The 24,194-nt window shown below is 36.6% G+C and overlaps 1 long non-coding RNA gene across 2 annotated transcripts; it reads left to right on the top strand.

Annotated features, from left to right (window-relative positions):
- Nucleotides 1–14,824: 14,824 nt before the first annotated feature.
- Nucleotides 14,825–23,955, top strand: LOC138103039 (uncharacterized). Of its 2 annotated transcripts, none has more exons than XR_011147646.1 (4): nucleotides 14,825–14,913; nucleotides 19,147–19,265; nucleotides 20,679–20,745; nucleotides 23,874–23,955. It is a non-coding gene; the product is annotated as an uncharacterized lncRNA (long non-coding RNA). The 2 variants fall into 2 exon arrangements; XR_011147647.1 differs by lacking the exon at nucleotides 14,825–14,913 and adding an exon at nucleotides 18,252–18,316.
- The last annotated feature ends 239 nt before the right edge of the window (nucleotides 23,956–24,194 follow it).

The following is a 24,194-nucleotide window of genomic DNA, read 5'->3' as shown; positions in this document are numbered from 1 at the left end:
AACAAATCTATCTCTCCCTACAGAATTTTATGGAACTATAAAGATAGAAGCTTATTCAGCTACAATTCAGATGCCAAATGATTCAGCTTCATGACAATGTTGAAATTGTACTGAACAGACCCAGTGTCCGCAGTTCAGAGTGCTGAGTAACTCTAAAGCTGCAGAATACAGAGAGACTTGCATGATAGCTAGTGCAAGAAGTTGGACTATTCTTAATGATTTATGTAGCATGGGGCACAGTGGACATTGAAGGAAGAGTTAAATGGAAATCCATCAAGCGTAAAGAAATGTCTTTCGAGAAAAGATTTATAGAATGACCCAGTGGATGGACCTTCGCTGATTGTAATCTGCATATGAGGCCAAGGCAGGGGGAAAAGGGACTAACAATCAACACTAGAGTAATTTGCCTGATAATAGAAAATTAAAGAACTGGAGACGCAGGCAGCAGCCTGCAAAATTCATGCAGATTTGGATCTGCTGTATAATTAGCCACAATAGTTAAACTGAAAAAAAAAATTAAAAATGAATGACATCAAATTAAAGAAAGATTTCTGTAATATACAATGAAATTGCAGAGTTTACATAAAAAAAGGAGACTTAGATAATGGGGAGAAATTTAAAAAGCTAGCAAAGTACTCATAATCTGAACAGTTAAAAGTTTTGATATGATTAGACAAGCATCTGTGAGTTTACAATCAGTACAGGTTGTAGTGAGATAATGAAATAAAATTGATGTACAATATGCTTGCACAGAACAAAACCACCATACAAACATATACTTCAGGGATGAGTTTGAATGACACTCAAAAGAATGTATTGTAAGGAAAGGATTTGGAGTTTTGTACTCTGCATGAATCTTTAATTACATTCTAAAGATGAACTGTACCAACATCTTAGCCTGTTTGGGGCAGTGCATATGAAAGCTAAACTACTCTAAAAATGAAGTCAAGATAAGGTTCTGCTGTTGGCTTTGTGTGACTTTTAGCCAGGTTCTTACCATGGGGTGAACTCAAGTTGTGCTGTGAAAAATCCTTTCCAGAGGAACTGATGAAATTCTTTTTTTATGCTGTCACACAAATTTCCTTCCAAAGAGGAAGGACAACACTCTTTAATAGAAGCAGGACTTGGTCAGGATCAGATCCAGGAATCAGGACCATATGAGGAACTGAAATCTAATCTGTCCTGTAATGTAAAGTAAGAAATATATACTTACATCTTTGTTGAAGTAGCAGATAATTAGTGTCCTCACTGTATACTTCCAGCATTGGTTACCAAGGACCTTCTACACTGTTAGTAATTTTTACTGTACACAAGCATGTAAGTTTCATCCAGGTGAACATTCAATTTAGAATGTACTTAAGGACACTCTTGTGCTGTGTAGTGACCAAAGATTCCTGACCATAGTTCTTGGACTGTCAAAAGTTGACAGCAGTTTGGGGAGTGGTGAATTAGGGGAAAAAGAAACTGGTTTTCTTAAGGCTGTAAAAGTCATAATTGAATGAAAGACAAAGTCTTAATAATCAGCCCTTCATTCTAACAAGTGTGCCCCTTCTCCCTTTTCTTCTGTTTTTGTACTTTTTACTTTTCAGCTGAACAATTGAGCATATCTATCTGATTCTGCTCATTTCTATATTGTTTCTACTGTGCTTACAGAAAAAATTAATATTGCAAGTGTTCTTTGAGTTAATATATGTGTATAAGGAGCTGATTCATAGACAAGACAATCGGAAATATGACTAAGAATATCTGGGTTTTGTGAAATGTTTTATTTTTGTGTTCTCTTGTGATCATCTGAGTCCTTGAGTAACCTCACACCAACAGCTGGTCTCACACTTAGGTAGGATATGGATACACACTCATCCACTCTTTATTATGACAATTAATAATTTACTGCTCATCCTTATTGGTACTTTGGAGCTGGAGTGAATGAGGACTGAATGCATGCATACTCTCACCAACTATTCAAAAGAACGGGCTGAAACATAAGCCTATATTCTCAGGCTATGTATATCTATTTTTTAATGATGAGTATAGTTCCTTTTTTCCTGATCAATTTTCTACATAATCAGAAGCACAGTGCAGAGTTGGAAGTGAAAAATTTACCCAAGCAAAGAGAAATAAGAACAGATTTAACCTCTGAAATATCTTATTTAGTCTCCTTTTTTCTTCCTCACAGTCATCATGATAAGTATCCATTTTATTCTTATTATTAATAGATAAAGGATAAACAGGAAACAAGATAAATTCAGAATTCTGAACATTACCCAACTGGCCAATTGGAAGTACTGCAAGAACGTGTGTGACATGACCAACAGCAGTTTGTGCAAGGGAGAATAGTGTTGGTAAGAGAAATGAAATCTCGTTTCCTTCCCTCCCTTTCTTTTCTTCTTTCCTCCCTCAATTTTTTTAACTACATATTAAAATGAAAGCCGAAAATAAAGGGTTGAGGGACGCTTGAAACTGAAGGACAGGTGTCTCAAGTCAACACAAATAAATAGTAATTGAAGTGTCATGCTTATTATAGTAACTTATAAAAGTTACAAACTAAATAGTGCTTGTAAAGTTGTTTGACTTTTCCACTATCATTTATACATGCATACATTTTAAACCAGAAGTAATTGTACTCTGTTTTGTGTTGTGGATATGACAGCTGCTGACCATCAGTCCTGCTGTGCTGCAGGGACTGGGTGTGGTCTTGGGATCCTTTATAATTAACAGTGGTCAGAAAGAACAGCTTCATTTCTTGTGAATTAGAAACAGAAAGGAATATTGGGATTTTAAATAGTGCAAGGAGTAACTGTGGTAGAAAATAAAATAAAAATTTCTCTAGCTTTTACTTCTGGAGAAAATAAACACAGTTCATATTATGATCCAAATCATATCTCAATTCAAAATGAGAGTTATTTAGTAGGAATAAAGACTGACAAATTTTCACTATGAGAGAAAGTTCCGGGTTATACCTCTCATGAAAGTGATAAGTTATCTTGTAGACATGGCTCTTTTTCCGCTGCATTTCCTTTCCTGCATTCCCTATTTCCTATCCCCTGGAGGCAAATATTCTTTTTACATTTAGCAGCACTATTATACTTTATGTTTATTCCCAATAAAGAGCTGATTCTGTTTTCTTTAAGAACACCAGGATAATCAGAATTGTGATAAGAGTGTTTAACAGTTTTTATTAATTTTGATGTAATTCTTAGAAAAGTACTTTTTTCACTGTTGGCTACTACCAGCTGAAAGTCAGAAGACAATTTTTAATTTCTCTGCAATCTGCTTCCCATGAAGAGTAGTTTTGTTAAATATTTAATCAAATCCAAGACTTTTTTCACTTGGGATTGTGGTAAGCCTTTCCTTTCCCATTATAATATTTTGTAGAGTTCTGCATTATAATTAAGGAGTTGTCCCTCTCCTTTTCTGTATTGATCTTATATATTTTTACTCCTAATATTTAGCAGAATCTCACTTATCATCAATAAAATATTTAACAGATCTTAAAAAAGACAAATATATTATTTCAACTTTTTTTTTTTTTAAATATTTTAATCCATCTATGTATAATGTTCATTTAGTATTCAGTCCATCCCTCAGATTTTATGTCTACATTAACTTTGTCTGTAGAATAGATGAGGCAGTGTGAGACAATACACCCTGTCAAAATTGAAAGTCCGGTCAGAAACTTTAGATAAAAAACCTAGATTTTTACATGTATGCAAATAGTCATTTTAAGTTGAGTAAGATATATTTTCATTGTAAAACATCAGCGAAAGAGTTTGGATGTTGTCAAAGTTAAGAAGCCAGACTTCAGCCTCAAGAGATCCATTCACCTACTTTCAAGCAAAGGCCTTCATTTCACATTCAGGATGGTATTTAAATAGAAAAAATAAAAAAAAAAGTAGAGATTTTTTCTTTCTGTTTTAGGTGTGTGTGATGTAGTTACTAAAAGTAACAAAGTTCTTATTTTCACGTAAAAATGGAAGAAATAATTTATGCACAATTCCATATCGTGGACATTCCCTAAATTGTAATCAAGAAGAATAAAATCAAGAAGTTTCATGCAATTTATTTCATTCAATTTCCATCTCTTGCTAGTTGTGACTTTTTGTTAGATTCTTTTTATTTTTTCTCTCTATTATATTTTCTTTCAGATATTTTTGGCTTGGCTTGAAGTTTCATATTGATCAGCCTGTGGACTTATCTGATTGTCTTTCAGACTGAAGTCCTCTATTTAATTAATAGTGCAAGTAGAGAAAAAGAAAGGGTACTTTCATCTGTACTGCGTGCTCCAATTCCAAACAATGGACTCAAGTTTCCCTGGGGAAAAAAAAAAAAAAAAAAAAAGATGTTTAAGGCAGGAATAGAAGCAAAGACATAACATATAGACTGATACAGTCTCATAGTTTCCCTCTGTCCATGTGTAGATCCCTCATGAACCTCAAGTTACATGAGACCTTGTTCAGTGATTGCACCTAGCAACCAATAAGCAACATCTGATTAGTTGTTTATGATTTTGGGTGTACCACGGTATTTTCACAATGAGTTTCACAACAAAGTACCTTTTATAAGAAAGTTTTTTGTGATGGCTGTTTTACTGAGTGCCCTTTATTATTTTTCATGCGGGGAATGACATTCCTGATTTCAGTTTCTTTACCATTCATGATTATAGATGAATCGTAGAAAACCAGTGTATGCCCTTCCAGCTGTCCACTCTTTAGCCTGAAGATTACCACATGGTTTCCTGTCTTCTCATCTGAAAAGTCCTACCAGGCATTCTACTGTCTTCATCTCCCATTTTAGCTTCTCAATCTCTCCTAAAACTGGCTTATTCACTATCCTTATTTGCTTATAGCAATGAAAAATATCCTTACTTTGCAATGACAGCTTGGCAATGTTGACTTGTAGACAAGATAGTGAAAATTATCCAAACATGGTCCTTACATCTTACTCTGCTCCTTACTTTAATCCCTCTCTGGTTTTCTAATTGTAGGGAAGTCAGACCTGCTTTTAACACTTTTCTTTTCCCCTACATACAGTTAAATGATTAATTTTATCAGGAGGAAGTTTGAAACTTTGAAAACAGGCCATAAACTCAGTCTGTGCAAGCCTAATCTGTATGTACAGTCAGAAATTAAAATTTTTAGTTTAACTTGGTCTTGTAGAACGATGAATATATATATATATATATATATATATATATATTCATGTGTAGAGAAAACATTCTTTATTGCCAAAAGTTAAATGGACGATTCTGGATATTGGATTGTTCAAATCTTTTGCTCATTCCTGTCTATATCCAGTCATTCCTGTCTATATCCAGATCACTTTATTCTAAGACCAAAATAATTATTTCAGCAAAGAGTGACCTGTAAAAATTGTCCACCTCTTTTGTGAGTGAAAGACCAGAAACACATATGTATTTTGGTTTTTTTACTATTTCCTTTCCCTTTAAGTCCTCCTCTACCTAATTTAAAGCAAGCAGAGCAAAAGACCCACAGAGTGCACTGAAGGATTTTTCAGGACACTTAAAGCCACTCTCCTTTGGCTAATTTGCAAAAACAGTTTTTGATTTAAAATAGGAGGATGGCATATCCCTCCCTGGGAGAAAACTCACATCCACTAATGTTCCTCCAGGAGTGAGTTATGAGAAGAAGCCTCAGATGGATTAGAGAGGAAGGTTAAATTCCAAGGAACTAATTTGTTGAAAAGGTGAAGGTAGCTAACGTAAAAAAAAAATAAAATAAAAAATTAAGCTGATACACCAGGTCTGCAATATCTTTACTCCTCACTGAATATTGCTGGGTAATGTATAGATCTCAAGAATAACAATTGCCATAACATAAAACAAGGTTGTTTCCTTAGGAATTGTTGGTGCAGAGTTAAGGTAAAAGCAAGTACACATCTTTTTGACATGTTAAGGTCTTTCTATGTGTAATATAAATTTTAATTCATTAACTCAACAAGATAAATAATACAGAGATACCATAAAAGCTAGATAACTTCTTTTGGCTATTTTATCATTCCTTTGCCTCCCTAACATTTTTTCAGAGATTTAATGGTCCATTTTCTGGTGTAAATCAAAATAGCTTCAATTATGTCAACTATGTAAAGTAGATAATATTGGCCCAGTATTTTAATTATAAGTGTACATGAAATAAAATTTACTTGGGAAGTGAAAGTCATTGCACAAAATTTTAACAGACGACAGAAAAGATGTGGCGAGTATGACAAAGTCCACACTAGGCAGTGAAATTTAATGGTTAAATACGTTAAACTTATTCCTTTTCTCATACAGCTATTTGAACATTGCTCTGATCACATAATCTGACCATGGGATCATAGAATATCCAGAGCTGGAAGAAACCCACAATGATCACCTAAATCCAGCTCCTGGCCCAGGATGTCCCCAAGAGTCACACCCTCAGCAAATTGTGCAAACGCTCCTTGAACTCTGCCAGGCTTGGTGCTGTGACCACTCCCCGGGCAGCCTATTCCAATGCCCAACCACCCTCTGGGTGAAGAATCTTTTCCTGATATCCAACCTAAACCTCCCCTGACACAACTTTATGTTGTTCTCTTGGGTTCTGTTACCAGTCACCAGAGAAGAGATCAGCGGTTACACCTTTGCTTACCTCCTGCCCCCTGTGAGGAAGTTATAGCTGCAGTGAGGTGTCCTCTCAGTCTCCTCTTGTCCAGGCTAAACAGACCAAGTGATCTCAGCTGAAAGTGCCAACAGAAAAAGCAAATAATGAGCCCTCAAACATGAAAACTCTTCTTTACTGCTTTACAAAAAGGACTTCTCTGTAAGTACAATAGCGGTAAGCTCGCTCTGTCCTAAGACAGTATAAGTTAAATGGCTGAGTCATACCCTTCCAGCTTCTTTTAAAGAAGGAGGCCTAGCTGAGACTTACTGTGGCAATTCTGCTCTCAGAAAATGGTCTCATGATTTCCTCTCTTTTTCCTCAGTCTTCTCAAAATCTCTTTGCCTTCCCTCTTGTTCCTATCTTGCCTAAAGAAGTTGGGTGTTAGTTGGTTTTCATTTTTTTCTTTTTTCTTTTTCTTTTTGCCCTCTCCTCTCCTCTCCTCTCCTCTCCTCTCCTCTCCTCTCCTCTCCTCTCCTCTCCTCTCCTCTCCTCTCCTCTCCTCTCCTCTCCTCTCCTCTCCTCTCCTCTCCTCTCCTCTCCTCTCCTCTCCTCTCCTCTCCTCTCCTCTCCTCTCCTCTCCTCTCCTCTCCTCTCCTCTCCTCTCCTCTCCTCTCCTCTCCTCTCCTCTCCTCTCCTTCCTTTCTCTTTTTGTTTTCCCTTTCTTTTTCCTTTTGTTTTCCTTTCTTTTATTTTTTCTTTCTTCCCCCCTTTCTTTGTTTTTTCTTTTCCTTGGAATATCCTTTGTTCATTCCCTCCCTATTGCAGAATCACCCATTAAGACTCCAGAAGAAAAAAGCTCCCCCTGCCTTCCCCTGTGCCGCCAATACTGAAGTCTCCTGAATTCTAGGCAAAGATTCTTAATTGAAAGGATCAAGGCTGCTTCTGTTTGTCACTTTCTAAAGAAGAGCAGGTCTGTGTGTGTATTTTCAGAATTACTTGAACAACAACCAGGAGATTTTTCCATGTTCAGTAAAAAACTGTTGTTTGTTTTGGTTCCTCTTCTCTATTTCCTATTCTAGTGGCTCTGGCATGGCCCATCAAAGCAGGAGAAATTTCTGAAGGTCCTAAAATACTATGACTGCGATTTAGGGAGATGAGGGACCATTTTTTCAGTTAATCCTAACAGCAACACTGCAGCTTTTAAGTCTTCAAAACTCCTGGAATATAGTCAGGCATAAAGAAGTATCTAAAAACATAGAAGTTCAATGCTAATTTCAAAAGGAAGTTGGACAATTTATCTATCACATTGCTGTATAAACTTAATCTCTTTAATTGGCAAAATTACTTTTAAAAATATGTCTTTAACTCTGCTCAGACTCTATCTTTTCAGATTTGGATAGCTAAGAGTTTATCAGCCTTTCAAGCAGCTTCCTTGAGCAGAGGAATAAGAACAATGGCATTCAGCCTTGTTTCTTGTTCAGATGTACAACAGTCAGTCAATCTCTATTTCAGACAGGGTAAGACCACAACCTGTTTATGACCTGAGTAAAATCTCATGCATGCAGGTATTTTAAGCCTGTTATCAGTCAATTATTTGTACACCTTTCTATACTTGGAGATGTTTTGTCTGCAAGCATGGCGTATATATGCGGGATGGGTACACTCTTAGGCTCAGACCAATACTGAAACTACCAAAGTTTAGCACGTTAATACATATTGTGTCTCTGCTTATGTAAGTCCTTAGTGAAGGTGAGATAATGAAAGGGCTTTCAGATAACTTGCATTATGATTCATCTGTTACAGACTCATAATGTGCACATCGAGCACAGCTGAATCTCAGCTGATGCTCAGTTATCTGATGAGCTGCAGGGATTTGACTGTGTTTACATCCTGAGAATGGCAAATGTGGGCAAGGTTTGATCAAGGCAGGTTCTTATGCAACTGAAAAAGAAGGAGAGTCAGAGAACAAGACTTGATCAGAAGTACTTAGTGGTCCTCATGTAATATAGATATAATAATGTTAAAAATGTAAAGCAAGATACCAGTGAAAACCTTGTCAAGAAGATTGAAAAACAAGAAAAAAATCCCTTTTCTTTAAACTTTCCTCACACTCCTGTCACAGCATTCCTTTTTACTACTATATACTTAATGCAGTAGAAGAGTTTAACTAATACAAACACAGAATAGTACTTCTATGCTACTTTGATTTCAGGTCATCAGTTATGATAATACAAGATAGAATACCAAAGTTTTCAGTAAATAGAAGTCTTAGGCTCTAAAACATGCCTGAGCTTATTGATTACACTAGTTTATGTGATAATAAAAGTACAAACATATGCACACACCTTTTGCAAATAATAAAAATTATTTGTCTTCAGTTATCTCCTTCTTTGTGCTTTCACAGCAATTCAAAAGTCATAATAGATAATGGGAAAACAAAGTGTTTGCATTTCATAGATGACCTTGGAAAAGCTGCTGGATTTCTCTGTATTGTAGTTCTAGCTTTGGGTAGGAAACATTCTCTTGTTGTAAACGCTTGTGAGGTCCTACAATTCTTGATGAAATGAAAGAAAAAAAAAATTTATTAATTTTGCTTCAGTTTTAACTGTTACAAAGTAGTTAAATAGAAATATTGCTGCTTATCTAAAAACAAGATACATTTTAAGTCCCAATATGTCTTGCCAAATTAAAAAATCTGTTCACTTTTTAGTTTAATTCTATCATTTAATTCTAAAGTTAAAATGAATATAGTTATATTATATATAGGTACAACTTTTTTTGGAATGAAAAATAATGTAAGCAGACTTTTTACATTAAAATTTTTAATTTCAAAATCTGAGTAGTTTTTTTCTGACAAATTGGGAAATTATTTTTGAGAAGAGGTTCTGGCCTACTCACTACTTGTAAATTAAGTTGTTTTAAGTGGATGCTCTTTTTTTTTTTTTTTTTTTTAGTTTTTTTTTTTTTAGTTTTTCCATGTGAGCTTTGATACATCAGAGAAGTAGGAATGCTTTTTTTTTTTTTTTTGATGTGTAAGAAGACCTTATGTCATATTTGGAGATGAGTGTGGCATGTGCCATATGTTTCTGTTACTGGGACATTATAAGCTAATTACAGACTAAAGCATGAAGGATAATGACACTTGAAAAAAAGAAAAAAGTTGATTTGCATGAGAAAAAGGCAATCCTAGGTATTTATTTTGTACCCATAGCTGGGGAAATTTAACACAAAATGTGGGCAGCAGCCTTAGCTGATATTCTGAGTCTTAGCATTCATCCTCAGATACCTGCACAGTCCTGATTGGGTTCATGGTTGGGTGGTTCATGGTTTCACCCTGATTGGGTGGGTCATGGTTTTAGCACTGGTCCATCCAGTCTTTCTCAGCGGGGATCTCTTGCTCTTGATGTAACTGGTGAGGGATTTTTTACTCTTTCCATCCAACTCTGTTGTCTTTTCTAAAAAGGCTCATGAATATCTGTTGCCTGTCCTCAATGGGTTCCATTCATTTGGCAGACATTGGATGCACCAGAGTTGAAGGACAGATGAGTGGCCAGCTCAGGCTGTGAGTGCAGGTGCAAGTACAATTGTACCTAAGCTGGGGTGCACTCAGTGCACCTCAAGGCCTGCAAGGTGCTCCTGTGTCTGCCTGTGTGGTGCAGAACTGCCTGGGATGGAGCCACACACACCCTCTTCCTCTCACCCCAGCCAGACTTCGCTCATCCCACTGTCACCTGAGCCCAACACCTTTTATGCACCTCCAGTTATGACTTATGAACTTCTGCAGGAGAGTGAAGCACTGGAATGCCTCAGGGCAAGTGATGCTTTCTATTTGTGTGTGGGGGTTATTTTATTTTATTATCTTATAAAATAGCTTAATCAATGAACTCAAGCAGGTAGTAGAAACTGAGACTTCTGTTTATGGGGAAACTTTTGAGATTTATTTTGGCCATTTGTAAGTAGTGTCGACAACTGAGCTCTGGAGCAGGAAGAAATGGAAAATGGCCTGATGTACTTTTTTTGGTGTGCATTGAGTCAGTTTCCTTTCATTTCCAAGGGTGTTACAAAGCAGAAAAGTGGAAGGACTGTCCTATTTATGATGGGTTTTTTGTGCATCTGTGTGAAAATAAATAGATTATTCCATATGAATTCCAAATAAAATTTACGACTAAAGTAAATTTTTCTTATGGATATTGATTGCATTGACTGAAACCTCCTTCTTACAAATTCCCTTGTTTGTATATCATAAGTGTTATAACTTGGCTGAAAAAAAAAGATGTGTATAATGAATTTTTGTATTGCATATTTTACTTAACAGCAAACTTAAAAGCTTTTATTTTTTAGAGATTTGTGTTCTGATTTCCAATAAGGTGGTGGCAAAGGGGGATTATTTGGGTTTTTTTGGTAAAACTTTGGATAATTCTGGGATTTTTTTTTCTTTTTTGGTATCTCTACAATCCTGCCTGTATTTTTGCACTCAAATAAATTTAAATATGAAAGGTAGAACTAGAACAATTACTAAAGCCTGTTCCTGTTCTCAGGAGTCTCCAGACACAGTATTTCTGGTTTCATCTATGCCTAAGCTAGAAAAGAAATCCTCTCTTTCTCATCTCCCTGCTCCTTTTAGTTGTTTTTTTTTTGTCGTTGTTGTTACTATAATTTAGCTAAATAATGAGTGTTTTCTGCTGATATATATTTGCTAATAATGGAATGGCAAAATGACATGCAAAAGAAACTAAATCCCAAAATGCATTAGCCTGCATTCTCATGTGAGTAAAGTTAAATTGTTCCCATACTACTCAGCGGAGGTGATGGCATATTGTGCATTCTTTGTCTCCTGCTGCAATCACCTGTCTTCATCACATACAAGGTTATATATATATCTCCTCGCAGGAGAGCTTCACTACAAGCATAATCATAATAAGACTGTGATGGCCACTTAAAATCTTTAGCACCAGCCAGGCTGCCTGCCTTCCTCTCAGTCAGCTCCACAGAGCAGGCTCTCCTAAATCAGACCCTTAGGCAGCCAGATGAAGACAAGTGGAAAGAATTTGGACCAGTGTTCCCAGAAAATATTCAGGGAGAGGCTTAGTCCAAAAAACTAGTCCCTAGTCCAGAGAGAGAAGCAGCAAACTGACACTGGGATGATTATATAAGATACAACATAAAGTAACAGATTATTCTCACTAGGTGCAGCATTAATGATAATAGTGCAACAGGTACAACATCTGGTTCACCACAAGGCTCTGCAAGTAGTAAGTCAGATTTTTAGTTTATGTAGACCTGGAAATCATGTCCAGATCATGGCAAAACCAAAATACAATAAATCACCTAACAGAGCACTTCAAAGTCGATTTCATTTAGTGGCAAGTCAATTTATGTTGACAATAATTAAATATATTTGGCTCAGCGTCAGTATAGATTTGAGGTGGTGTGGGGGCTTTTATCTAAAAGCTTTAAGCTAGTTTGCTTATAATTCTCCATTTTTTAACTTCTGTGTTTAAAAGGGAAATTATGAAATAAGAGTGGCCAAACTGTGACATATCCCATTACACTAATAGCCAGGTTCAAGCTGCCCTCTATTTCAATCTTTTCCTTCTCTCTGCAGTTTACAGCATGCAATAGATCCCAGTGTTCAGAACACCTCTGTCTCTTTTTCTGCTGTAAATATATAGAATAAAATACTTTTTTCCACATTATAGAGTCCACAGAGATGGCAGGCAGAGGGTGCAAAGGGTTGACAGTCTCTACTCCGTGGCTGGTGGTGGGTGTAGGAGCAGTTTTACACACAAACCCCTCCCATCTCCCAGTCACACGGCAGGCTCATAATCTTCCGGCTGCATACCTGGGCAGGCATGAATGGGACACAATTTGTTGAACTAACTCAAGCATGTAAATTCGCATATATTCCAGTTCTCTCTGAAGCCATACAAATATGTATATATATATGTATGTGAATATGCATATAAATGGTATTCTGCTCATTTTTTTCTTCAAGAAAGTCTTCAGCGAAGAGTTAAGGAGATCTACTTTTATATCCTGCTGCATACTGAGAGTCTAAAGCACCTGTCAAGTAACTGAGTACATCAGGATCAAAAATCTTTGGCAGAATCAACAAAGTAAAGTCAGCCTTCTTCAGTCAATATTTTTTTTTTTCCTGCCACAAAGTGATTTATTTTACCTTTGCACATATCAGGTTGGCAACATTCATTTTAGGGCTGGCATTTGAAACCCAAGATTTGACATCCTGGACCATTCATTCTTATGCCATGAGCAGGTATCTGTGCCTATCCATAATCATTCTGTGCCATAGTTTACTGATCCGAAAAATAGGAATAGGCTGAATCTGGCCCTAACTTCAGGAAAAATTCTGTCAACTACATTGACTGCATAAAAACGTAAGGATTTGGCCCTGTGCTGACAGTCAGTAAGCTGGAGTGCAAATGTTCTACATGTGCTATTTGACCTCTACAGTTGAGGATTTAAAACTTTAATTATAGGAACGAGAAGATGAGAACAGATTCTGAGTTAGCTACTTTTTTTGAATAGATATTCAGACTCCAGGGGGAATAGTGATTTGCAGGCTCATTGAGGGAGAAAAAGGATGTCCTTTCATTCCTAGGTGTACGGGGGGAGGAACAAAAGGGGGCCTTGATACCATTCCATTAAAATAAATCACTTCTCAAGCCAGGCGAGAATTTGTATCAGAATATTTGATATTTGAAACTTTACCAACAAGAGAAAATCAGAGAGGGCATTTGATTATGCAGGGCCAGATCCTGCTAAACCTCCCTGAGAGGTGTCTTACTGAACTCAGGAGCCGATCAGTATGCAGGAAGTTACCTGGATAAGGCTTTTAGACGGTGGAGTCTATGAAAGAGAGAGCTGTGGTGCCTTTTTGTTCTGGGGAGAGTGGGTAGTGGACAAATTACAGGAGTACTAATCATGCAGCCCAGCCTCCAGCTGCCATTGAAATCAGTGAAAAAAATTTTCCTTTGGCTCCAGCTGAGACAAAACAGGATAGTTAGGGTTAATTAATTAATTACTTTCCAGAAAATGCTTTGAGATCCTCTGATATAGAGATCCTATGTAATGGCAAAGTGGCACTGTAATCCAGAGATGTTTAGAGAGCTGTCTTCATCGATAACATTATACAGAATACAATCATTATAATTTAGTAAATCTGTTCATTTCCTTTCATTAGGGCAGAGAGATATTTTTAGGTTTTAAATTTTCTAACGACAGAAGCACTCTGGGAACAGGCAAGGGAAGGAAACCAGTAAAAACTTGGTTGATGGGCTTGTCTAGAAACAAAATATGACATAAATATGCCAGAACAGTCAAACGCTTTGCTGAGACATTCTCTTCAAAAAGGCTGTGTGTGTCTGTGTGTGTGGAATATCATTCCTTGATCAGTAGGTTATTTTTGCAATTCAGCTATACATAATACAGCTTTCAAAAGGCAAATAAATAAAAAAATGTCTCTCCAAAGGGTGAGATAATTTCTTCCTTCTTTTTCTGGTTTGTTTTTTTTGTTTGTTTGTTTGGTTGGTTTTGGTTTTGTGGGCTTTTTTGTTTGTTTGTTTGTCTGTTTGGGTTTTTTGTTTTGTTTGTTTGTTTGTTTTTGTTTGGTTTGGTTTTTTTTCTTCTTATCCCACCCACATTTTTAAAGGTAATCCTCCAGTATTTCTTTGTATGTTCTCAAAACTTTACTTTCTGTGTCATTTCCAGGCTCTTAGAGAGAAATTACTCCAAAGCACCCCTAAAAATAAACTTATAAGCCTGAATACATATATTTTTAGAAGACATGAGAAAGTTAAAGTTCCTGCCCCAAATGATTATTCGGAGTAACAAATGGCCTGTCTGTGTTCTCTTTCAGCTATAGATTGCAGTACATCTTACCAGCAGTCATTTAGTTTTGTAACACCCTGACAACATAGTACAGTATTACCATTCCCATTTTATAGATGAGAAGAACCAAGGCAGAACGATTAAACAAGTCACCCAAAGTTATACAAGGTCTGGGGCAGAGCCAGGAATAGAATCAAAGTCTCTTGAGTCCCCGACCTTCATATTAAACACAAGATCATTCTCCCTCTGTTTCTAGTTAGAGCATTCAATTCACCCCATCTGGTGTGCATGTGTAATTTGTACTGGAGGGGTAATTCATCCCTAGAGGAGGGCAGGCGGGGCTTGCAAGGGGTGTCAGCTGTGAGCTCAAGATTTGCATAGCCTGAACATTCATCGAAATGAGAATTTCTCCCAAGGAGCATCTCTGGAAAACACGTATAAAGGGGCAATGCAAAATTCTGTTTAGAGGTCTCCAAGCTTTCAGAAGGTGATTTTCCTCAACTGTTTTCTTCCTTTGATTGCAAAGCTAAGAATCAAGTTTATCTATCAATAACCTCAGGCTTCATTTGCTACCTTGAAACTGTCATTTGGTGTTTGGGACAGGTGATCATTTAATGTCTTCTTCTTAACCCTGCAGGGGACAGGCTGTTGATGGTGAGTGTGTGCTGATAGAACCAATCCTTTACGTGGCCTTCATATGCTTAATTAGCCACTGCAAAACGAATGCCTCTCAGCTATCAGTGTCATCATTTGAGCTCAGTGGCATTCCTTCCAGGGCAGTGCTAAAGATTGGAGGGAAATAATTGCAATAACATTAAGGATACCTTTAAATTATACATGTGTGTGCGTGCGCATGTGCATACATATGTGTACACAGAAATTTAAATAATGTCTGGAGATTATAGAAAAATTCCCACTTCATATTGCAGGAAAACCTTACTGGACACTGAAGAATTGTTTGTTTGTTAATTGACAACTTAATTGATTACTGTTTTTCTTCATGGTACCAATTAGGACATGAAACTGATCTAATGTGGTGGCAGCTTGTCCTGAGAAGATTCCAAGACAAATAGTTCAAACTTAGGAGCTTCAAATCAGGATAAGAATCCTAATATTTTGATGATTAATTAAAATGAAATATTAAACGGTTCAGATTCATCTAGGGCTAAAAATTAAAAGCATATGTTTTCAGAAGACAGAGACCTGTACAATGTGAATCTGAAACTTTAGAACTTCAGCAATTTCAAAATATCAGTCATAGACAAATGGGACTGGTTCTGCTCTCTCATCAGTTTGCTCATGATCTAATCCTGTTGTCATCAAGATTTTTCCTCCAGAATGATGTCACTGTATGAAAGTGGGAAGAGAATCAAGCTTAGTATCTGTGCTTAGAGCAGAAAGCAAGATAATTTGATTTGTTGTTTGGCATTAGAACAAGTAAAGTGTCACTCACTTAAGTTCATAACTTTTACAGTCATATTGGGCTGTTTCCTGTTGAGGGTGAAGTCAATGACTGTTTTCCACATGACTTCAGTAGTCAATAGACTCATATTTACTTTAGTAATTTCCTTTCCCTAGGGATAAAACTGCTTCTGGTGACTTCCCCTAAGGGGTCTAATCAAGCAAACTGTTATTGACAATGTGCTTTCCTGATTTTGGCCCTCAGCAGCACTGAGCAGGAGCTGAGAGTGGTCGGAGGGTAGAGGAATCTTCTGTCTACATGGAGCTGCTTCTTGCAAGCCTCTGACACTGTCCACCTGTTTCAGATGTGTGGAGATGGGTCAAAAAAAGTCTTCAGTGTCCTTTAATACCTTGTCACAGGCTTCAGTCTGTTATTTGACCCCCTGCCTCTAAAAAGGACTTCTTGGAGACATATTAATTTTGGACGCCAATGCTTAAATGCGTAGAAATTATATACTCATCCGTATTTCTTCTCCACTCCCTGCTTTTCCCCAGAACAGTAGGGGATATTCAGTAACCCTTGCAGAGGGATATCCAGTAACCCTTGCTCAGGCACAGATTTCTTCAGAGGAGACAGAGCTACTCACATGAGTAAAGCTGAGCTGGATCAGGCCCAAATTTAGTATTAAATCCTGGCAGTTCCAGAACTGTAGCTTTAACAAGGCTTATTTGAGATGAAGGCACATTTTTCAGTGCTCATAACAGCAGCAAGATTCTTATTATACAACATTTAAAAGCAATAATTTCTGCAGATTTAACCTCATAGATTTTCTAATACAATAAAATTAAATTTAAAAACCCTGAATGCAGCAGATATAACCCCTTCATGTGCAATTAGCAAATTTTAAATAGAAACTTTAATATTAACATTATTCTTTATGCCTCGATGAGTGGAATATTATTTAAATTGATATGACATAAGAGGATATAAATAATTCCTAAGTGTAGATCTAAACTAGAATTTCAGACCACATTGAAATGGCAAAACATTATCAATTCCCTATTTCCCAATCTATCATTCATTACAAGCCTGATGACACATTTTTTTCAAAGAGATTAAATTAGCATTAGAGTGCTGATAAACATTATAAATAAATACATAAAGATATTCCGAAAATCTGGTATAATATAAAAATAAATGCTTATGCTCCACCAAATTTCGTCTTATTTCTGGTGGCTGAGAAAGTGTTGCAAGCAGACACATAAGTTGATAGCGAACTGCTGCTCTCTTCCCTGCAATAAAAATGTAAACATATTAAACCCTAGAAATGTAATTTAATTAAGGACTATTCTTTATTCCAAATAAACCTATAGTTCATAAAAGAGAGAATTACAAGTGACATTTTTACTAAGGAAAATGAACTAAAAATATTCTCTGTACTGCTTTATACAAGTTAGAAGAAATAGTTGTTTTCTCTTCCACAAGGTATAAGAGTAAACCTATGAAAACATGGCAATCTATGACTAGAAAAAAAAAGAACAAAAAACTATGATCCTTATATATTTTTTATCAAACTATTAAGGTCAGTCCAAGAAGGTCAGATATACTGTGATCTTTCATTCACTTCTCTGCATAATTTCATTATTTTCTTTTTTTCTTGACAGGGGAGGGTTGTTGTCAGGTTTTGGTTTAGTTTGTTTGGTTTTTTTGTTTGTTTGTTTTCTTACTGGCTAATTCATCAAGAAATATGTAGCTAATTAATATTATTTTAGTTGTGTGTGATGATAACACATCCAGCATGTACCAGACTTCTGTAATTATTATAGAAAGTCCCTTTTGACTGCAGGTCATTTAGATGCTTTGAGTAGAGTAGGGTAGGGTACGTTTCCGAAAATCCCTTGACCAAAATTCCCTGTCAATTCAGTCAGATTTGGCCTTTTCAAGGAGAAATTCAATTGCTGCTTTTGTTAGACAGATAGAAAGCAAATGACAAGGATCAGGCATTATGCAAACTTTCTTTCTTCAAGATGCTTAATAAGGAACTTTATCTGAGGTAGGAAAAAAATATCTTGCCTAAAGGTTCTCCTTCTATTTCCCACAGAGGTCTTCAGAAGCCAAAATACGTTTGCCTTCCCCAGACTACCAGGACAGAATAATTAATCCATAGTACATCTCAAGATTGCTTGATATCTAAAGCCATGAAATACACACAGCCTAATTTCCTCTCTGACAAGTGAACCACACTTTCCCCATACCCTCAATTTGATGTTAGAGTTTTGCCCACTTCATTTTTAAGGTTACGTAACAATCCAGTCTTCTGTCTCACATAATTTTTTTTAGTGAAAAATCCACTTTGCAAAATCATTCAAAACCTGCATCACCTGGAATAGGCTGGACCCAGGTCACAGCATGAGAAGGAGAGTGGAAGAAGTGCTCTCAACAGATCGTGCCTTGCCAATGGTGCTTTTTGATGTGATGGATAGCTCAGGTACGTGCTTCACCCGTGTGACAGTCGGTGAGGCCAGGCATGCACACAGGTGCTTAAATCCCTAATAATTACATTGCAAATTATCTGCGCCTTAAACTCTCATGAAATTATAAATGCCTGTAATTACATGACCTTGACATCATAAATTCTTACAGGCCCCATGGCCAACTCTTCACCAAGAGTAAATTGCCAGAGCGGTAATGAAGTTGATAGAGGTGTACTGAATGGACAGAGCTAGTGCCTCTTCAAATCTGCGAGCCAAAATAACTAAAAAAAAAAAAAAAAAAAAAAAAAGAACTGAATGCCAAAATTAATAGGTAGGTTGACACAGGACTTTGAAGATTAACAGGATGAAGAGGATCTTGTATGGAAATGAGCACGAGAGAGAGAGAGAGAAGGAAGGAGTGTACTGAGATTTCATTCTGGACATTCCTATTTAACTATGAAGGTTAAAAACCAAAACAAAACAAATCAAAAACCACAACACTAACCTCCATTTAGTCTCTCTATGATTTAAATCACAATTCAAAGATAGGTTGCAGGAGGGAGAAGACTTCTCTACCTCAAGGGCTCATGGAAGTATAATTCATTCTCAGATGTAAAGCTCCGTAAGAAGGAGGCAGTTCACAGTAATAAGGGCAAAATAATTTTGTTTTCTAATACATATCAAAGCTTGCAGGCTTCCTAATCTCCCTGTCAAAATAGAGCTGTTCTGCACAGGGCACTTCTCAGTACAAGCAGTAGTTTTCAAAGTTTCTTTGGCAAGTGAATGAGGGAAAAAAATGACAAAAAATACCCTAGAACTAACGTGAACTTTGTTCTTTCTGCAGCTAGGAGTAGAATGGCAAATAAGGGGAAGTGCTTCCAGACACAAGCTAATCAGCCATATACTCTGAAGCATAAGATTTGATTAACCTTAGTGTGTGCAGGTACAAAAGCTGCTCTGAAGGTAACTTTATTTTCCTTTTCTTCTTTCCTTTGAAGTTATAGGGCCAGCTTTTCAGTTTAGCTCTGGTCACTACTTCCTATTTTGTATGATCAAGAATACAGTCTATGTAATGACATTCACAATGCACACAGCTCTTTGAAAGCATAAAATAACTCACCAAACCAGTCCAGTCCTGCTAAGGACAGGCACAGTTCTTCCTTTTGACATGGATGAGATTAGGAGAAATGAACAATTAGGGATTCTAAAGTGTATATTATAGCTAAACACTAGCCCCATAGTATTTCTGACATTGTACTTCCCTCAAATATCAGGAAATCCATGAGATGAACTCTTAGGTGTCTGAAGGCAGGTAATTGGAATGTGTTGGGCCTTATATAGGATTTAGAAAACTGAGACACAGGGTCCCTCTTGATTGTCTGTAGACATGACCACACCAAAACACAACAGCAGCACAGTAAGCTGTCAACAGAACAGCAAAAAAATTAATATGGGAAACAAAAATGGTTCCAGATTCCTCTCTGCTATTTCTCCTTTCTGTGGATTAGCAACAGCATGGCTCAAAAATGTGCCAGACCCAAAAGCCAGCAGCTTTATCCTTCAACTGTGCTAAAGCAGAAAGGTTAGCTTTGTTTTCACTCCAAGGCTGGGATAACATAAGTGGCTCATGACTGGTTATGCACTTTCATGGTTAGACTTTGTCCTAAAGAAAGAAATGAAGCCTCCCATGGTTTTGCCTCTCCAGGTCTTGAAGGAGCCACATAGCTGGATCCTGTTGTACTGAGTGGATAATATGAGTGATCATTTAATAAAATATTGAAATGTAAATACTTAGGCACAGTTATTCACTCAGATTTTCTGAATAATCACCACCATGGAGGGAATGAACACAGCTCTACACATAAAGCATTCAAAGAAAAAAACATCAGAAAAGATTTCTCTTTTTCAACATCATGCAAATTAGTTTCTTAGCTCTGTAGGGAGGAAGCAGAACCAGCCCCGCAGTTTGCAGGAGAAGAATAATTCCCCTAAATCCTAAACAATACCTCCCTGTGATATTGGCTGGGCTGGTAGATCTAGTTCAGAATTTGAAAAAAATCTGAGAAAATAGATGAAAATATTATCTAAAAAAGCTTCTAGACTGGTGGAAAAAGAGCAGGTAATTTTTTCCAGAGCTTTTTGGGGGAGATCTGCATTACTGGCTGGCCCCAATTCTGTAGTACATTTCACTATCAGTACCAGTGCCCCCAAAATGAAGACCTAACAGCTTATTTACACACACGCATTTTGAAATGGGTTAGCTGGGATGCCAGAGTGCTCTAAAATACTTTGGAAACATGAAGTGGTGCAAAACAAAGAGAATTTCCACAGGCTTTCCAATGGTTAAGATTTCCTTTCTCTTTTCATGGTTCATAGCACTTACTCTTGCCCACTGGGATGCTTCTGCCACTGGACCCATTGCAGCTGGCACGGCTCCTGACAGGTTAGTCCATTGCCCTGCATCACAGCCTCCTACTCTTTTAGTCATGGAACTCTTGCTTCCTTGCATCACGCTCTCTGTTGATTACCTGCTCTCATTCTCTTCTGTTTTGCCCCTCAAGCAGGGGAATACACTCGGTGTGTGCCCCTCTGATAACTTCACATCCCTTTTCCCTTATTCATGCTTTCCTCCCTTGTTCTTCTTCCCAGGGAACATGTACATATCAGTCATGTCCTTTTCACCTTCCTAGGGATGGCAAATATTTCTTTCTGTCAAGTTTCTCAATTCTTATGCTACCTATCCATATTGCTCATAAAGTGCTCCATGTTTGCAGGACCATTTTTGTTCTAGTCCCCACCAAAATTTTTATTTATTTTCCAAGTCCATAGGAAATAATGAATTGCATTAGACTATGCTGGGAAGAAGATTAAAACAGAGACTGTAAGTGTTCACAGGAAAAATAGAAAATTATTCTTCTATCTAACAAACAGAGGACTGGCAGTATCCAGTGGATAGCACTTGAACAGTAAACCGCTCACCCCCCAAAAAAAACCCCAACCAACCAAGCAAAAACCCCACAACAACACCAAAGAACAAAAAATCTCCATCAAAATTTCACAAAACAAAAACATTAAAATAAAAATTATATTTGCACTAGTAAACTCTGTAGTGCTGGCAGTTTCTTTCCTTCGCTGTTTCCTTTCCTCCACCTCCCTCTTTTCCTCCTCCACTGTCTCCTTATCTTTCTTATTTGTTTAACACCTATTCTAATTCCATGAAGAGTTAACTCAAAGCCTCATGAATTAATTCTTTGTTCCACAGAAAATTGTGCTGCATGACTACAAAGACTGTTTACATTATAAACTATTTAAAGGTTTATAACAGAGTGTGATTTTAATGGCTTCAGTAATGGTTTCTTTGACTATTAGTAGGCATTTGAGGCTGGAGGGCTACTGAAGTGATGTGAGGTTCTTTGTGTCCCTCACCCAAAATAGTGCTTTTCCCCAAAACCCATTGACAGGCCTAGTCAAGTGGGAAAAAACCTCAAACCAACAAACCAAACCAAACCACACCAACCAAATGAACAAATAAAAAAGGCAAACAAACAAACAAACAAAAATAAAATGAGGAATATTTATTCTCTTTCCCTTTTCTACTGATAATGGTATCTTGATTTTTGGGACAACCCATTTAAAATTAGGGAATCAATATCTAAACTTCCATTCATTTCTGTATTTATAAATGCTTTATTAATTTTAATAGATTAAAGGTATGTATCAATATTGCTTGAAGACCTCAGCTGTGTGTCAGGATCATATGAATGTACATCTAGAGGACAGTACACTGTTCAATCCAACTCTTACTTTCTGCATGCTACTCCCCCTGAAGCAAAAGAAGCCACATTCATAGTTATAAGCAATGTGAGAAATAAGTGGAAGAAAATATTTTAATTTAGAGTAAGAAGGGTAATTACTCGATAGTATGTTCTGTTAGGATTAAAAATATTGTGACAAACAACATTATAAAATTAACCCTAACAAGGAAACTCAAAACTGAGATGGAACCTGCCCAGCAGAGGAGGTTAGGGGAAGAACTCCACCCTGATGAGGGATTGAGATCAACAACGCAGATACTAGATTCCTTTCCTCTTGCCTGTGTGGTTAAGGATTGTCAGGGATAACAGAAAATCGTCTATTTTGCAAGCAGTGAATTAAAAAAAAAATATATAGAAGTTTTACTTTTCTTCGTTTGATTGTCATTCCTACTCAATAAGGAATATTATCTTTCAAACTTTGCCAGTGTTACAGCACTCCTGCTAAGCTCTCTGCCTCTGCCTACAAATGTCCCCTTCAGTTTTATCATTGTAGCTTCTGCTTTTCCTTCAAAATGCCTTCAGTGACTTGTTTTCAGTGACTAAATATATTTATAACTGTAACATATTTATTTCTTTGCAGTCAGACAGGGATTTCCCTAGCTCCCAAAGCCACAGACCAAAGGCATCAATTTCTGGGTGGTTATGGTTGGTCTAGGTTTTGTACAATGCTCAGAAATGGGTATTGTCTTTGTTTCAGATATGAATGATAACTGTTCAATTTATTAAGGCTTCTTGGACATTGTAGTCTTTTGTATTTCTCTAGTGTGGATATATGCAAGTTTGTCTGGAATACAGGATATGAGACAAAGTAAGAAATTCCAGGTTTTAAATGAACCAAATGAAATTTGGTCTTTATTTCAAGTTTCTTTTGAAACCAATGACTCAAATATCATGATTCCTTGTGTCTCACAGTATTAAGGACTTTGATTGAAGCTTAAAGTTCAAAACTATGCCAGTTATCAAAAATATATGGAGATATATATTTGTGAATGATGAAAACACAGCTGGCACTTATGTTGAGAAACTGAGTAGTCCTTTGTCAAAACCTCAAGTGTACTTCCTCAAAAAAAGATCAATTCTATCCAAATCATTCCTGATAGTAGTTGATAAGTTCTTGAAAACCTCCAGTGATGAAAAGCCTTCAACTTTCCTTTACTAATACTCCCAAAACTTTGTTATCATTATCAAAGGGATTTACTTTCTTTTCTTTTTCATAAAGTGTCTCTCCCCTTCTATTCTCTGTGATAAACAAATAGTTTCCATCCTTTTTAGAGTTTAACATTACAGCTAAGTGTTTACTACTTCTGAGTGTCTTCTCTAGCTGCTTGTATGTTCATACAAAGTGAAGCCAAAAGGGCTGCAAACAAGAATCATATCCGAAAGAGTTTTCTAATTCAAATGAATATTCAGTGTTCTCTCCTGCCTCAACCAGATTTTTCTGCAAAAATTAGTTTTGTTTATGAAAGATGTATTATAAAACCCAGTACATTTAGCTATTTCTTCTCCCTTTCCAGATTTTTTGTGTAATAAACAAAAGGTCCCAAATAAATAATTAACAAAAAATGACTTATTTATAATCAGAAATGTTTGGCCACCAGATGGTCCAGAGTATATCTTCATATAATGGGATCTCGGTACGGTTTTAACTCTGCGGGAACAAACAGCAGAGTATTAATAAAATGTCAATTAGTTTAATTTAGTCTCGTATCTATTGAATATATATATTGGCACCTACATGGTTTTAATTTCATTTTAGGATTCCAGCTGCTATTGAACGCAGAAAACTTTTACACAAGTAAATTAAAAAAAAATTGCAAAGACAAATAAATATGTCAAAGGATAGAAAGAAATAATTTTAAATGAAGCTGACAAGAATCTTCACTGCACAGAAAACTTTTTATGCATCTGCATTGTTAATGTCCTTGATTGTTTTGTCTCTGACATTAAAGTGTTATACTAATCAAAAATAAATTTCATTATCAATATGATCTTCAAATTTTCCTAAAGTCAGTTTTTCTCTCTCTCTCCACTCCCTGCTTTCAAACTCCTAAAATTTTTTGATGCATGGGCAGCTTTT

This window comes from Aphelocoma coerulescens (assembly GCF_041296385.1).
Source record: "Aphelocoma coerulescens isolate FSJ_1873_10779 chromosome Z unlocalized genomic scaffold, UR_Acoe_1.0 ChrZ, whole genome shotgun sequence".
In the NCBI taxonomy this organism is placed as follows: domain Eukaryota; kingdom Metazoa; phylum Chordata; class Aves; order Passeriformes; family Corvidae; genus Aphelocoma; species Aphelocoma coerulescens.
This window is presented reverse-complemented; position numbering and strand designations above follow the sequence as displayed.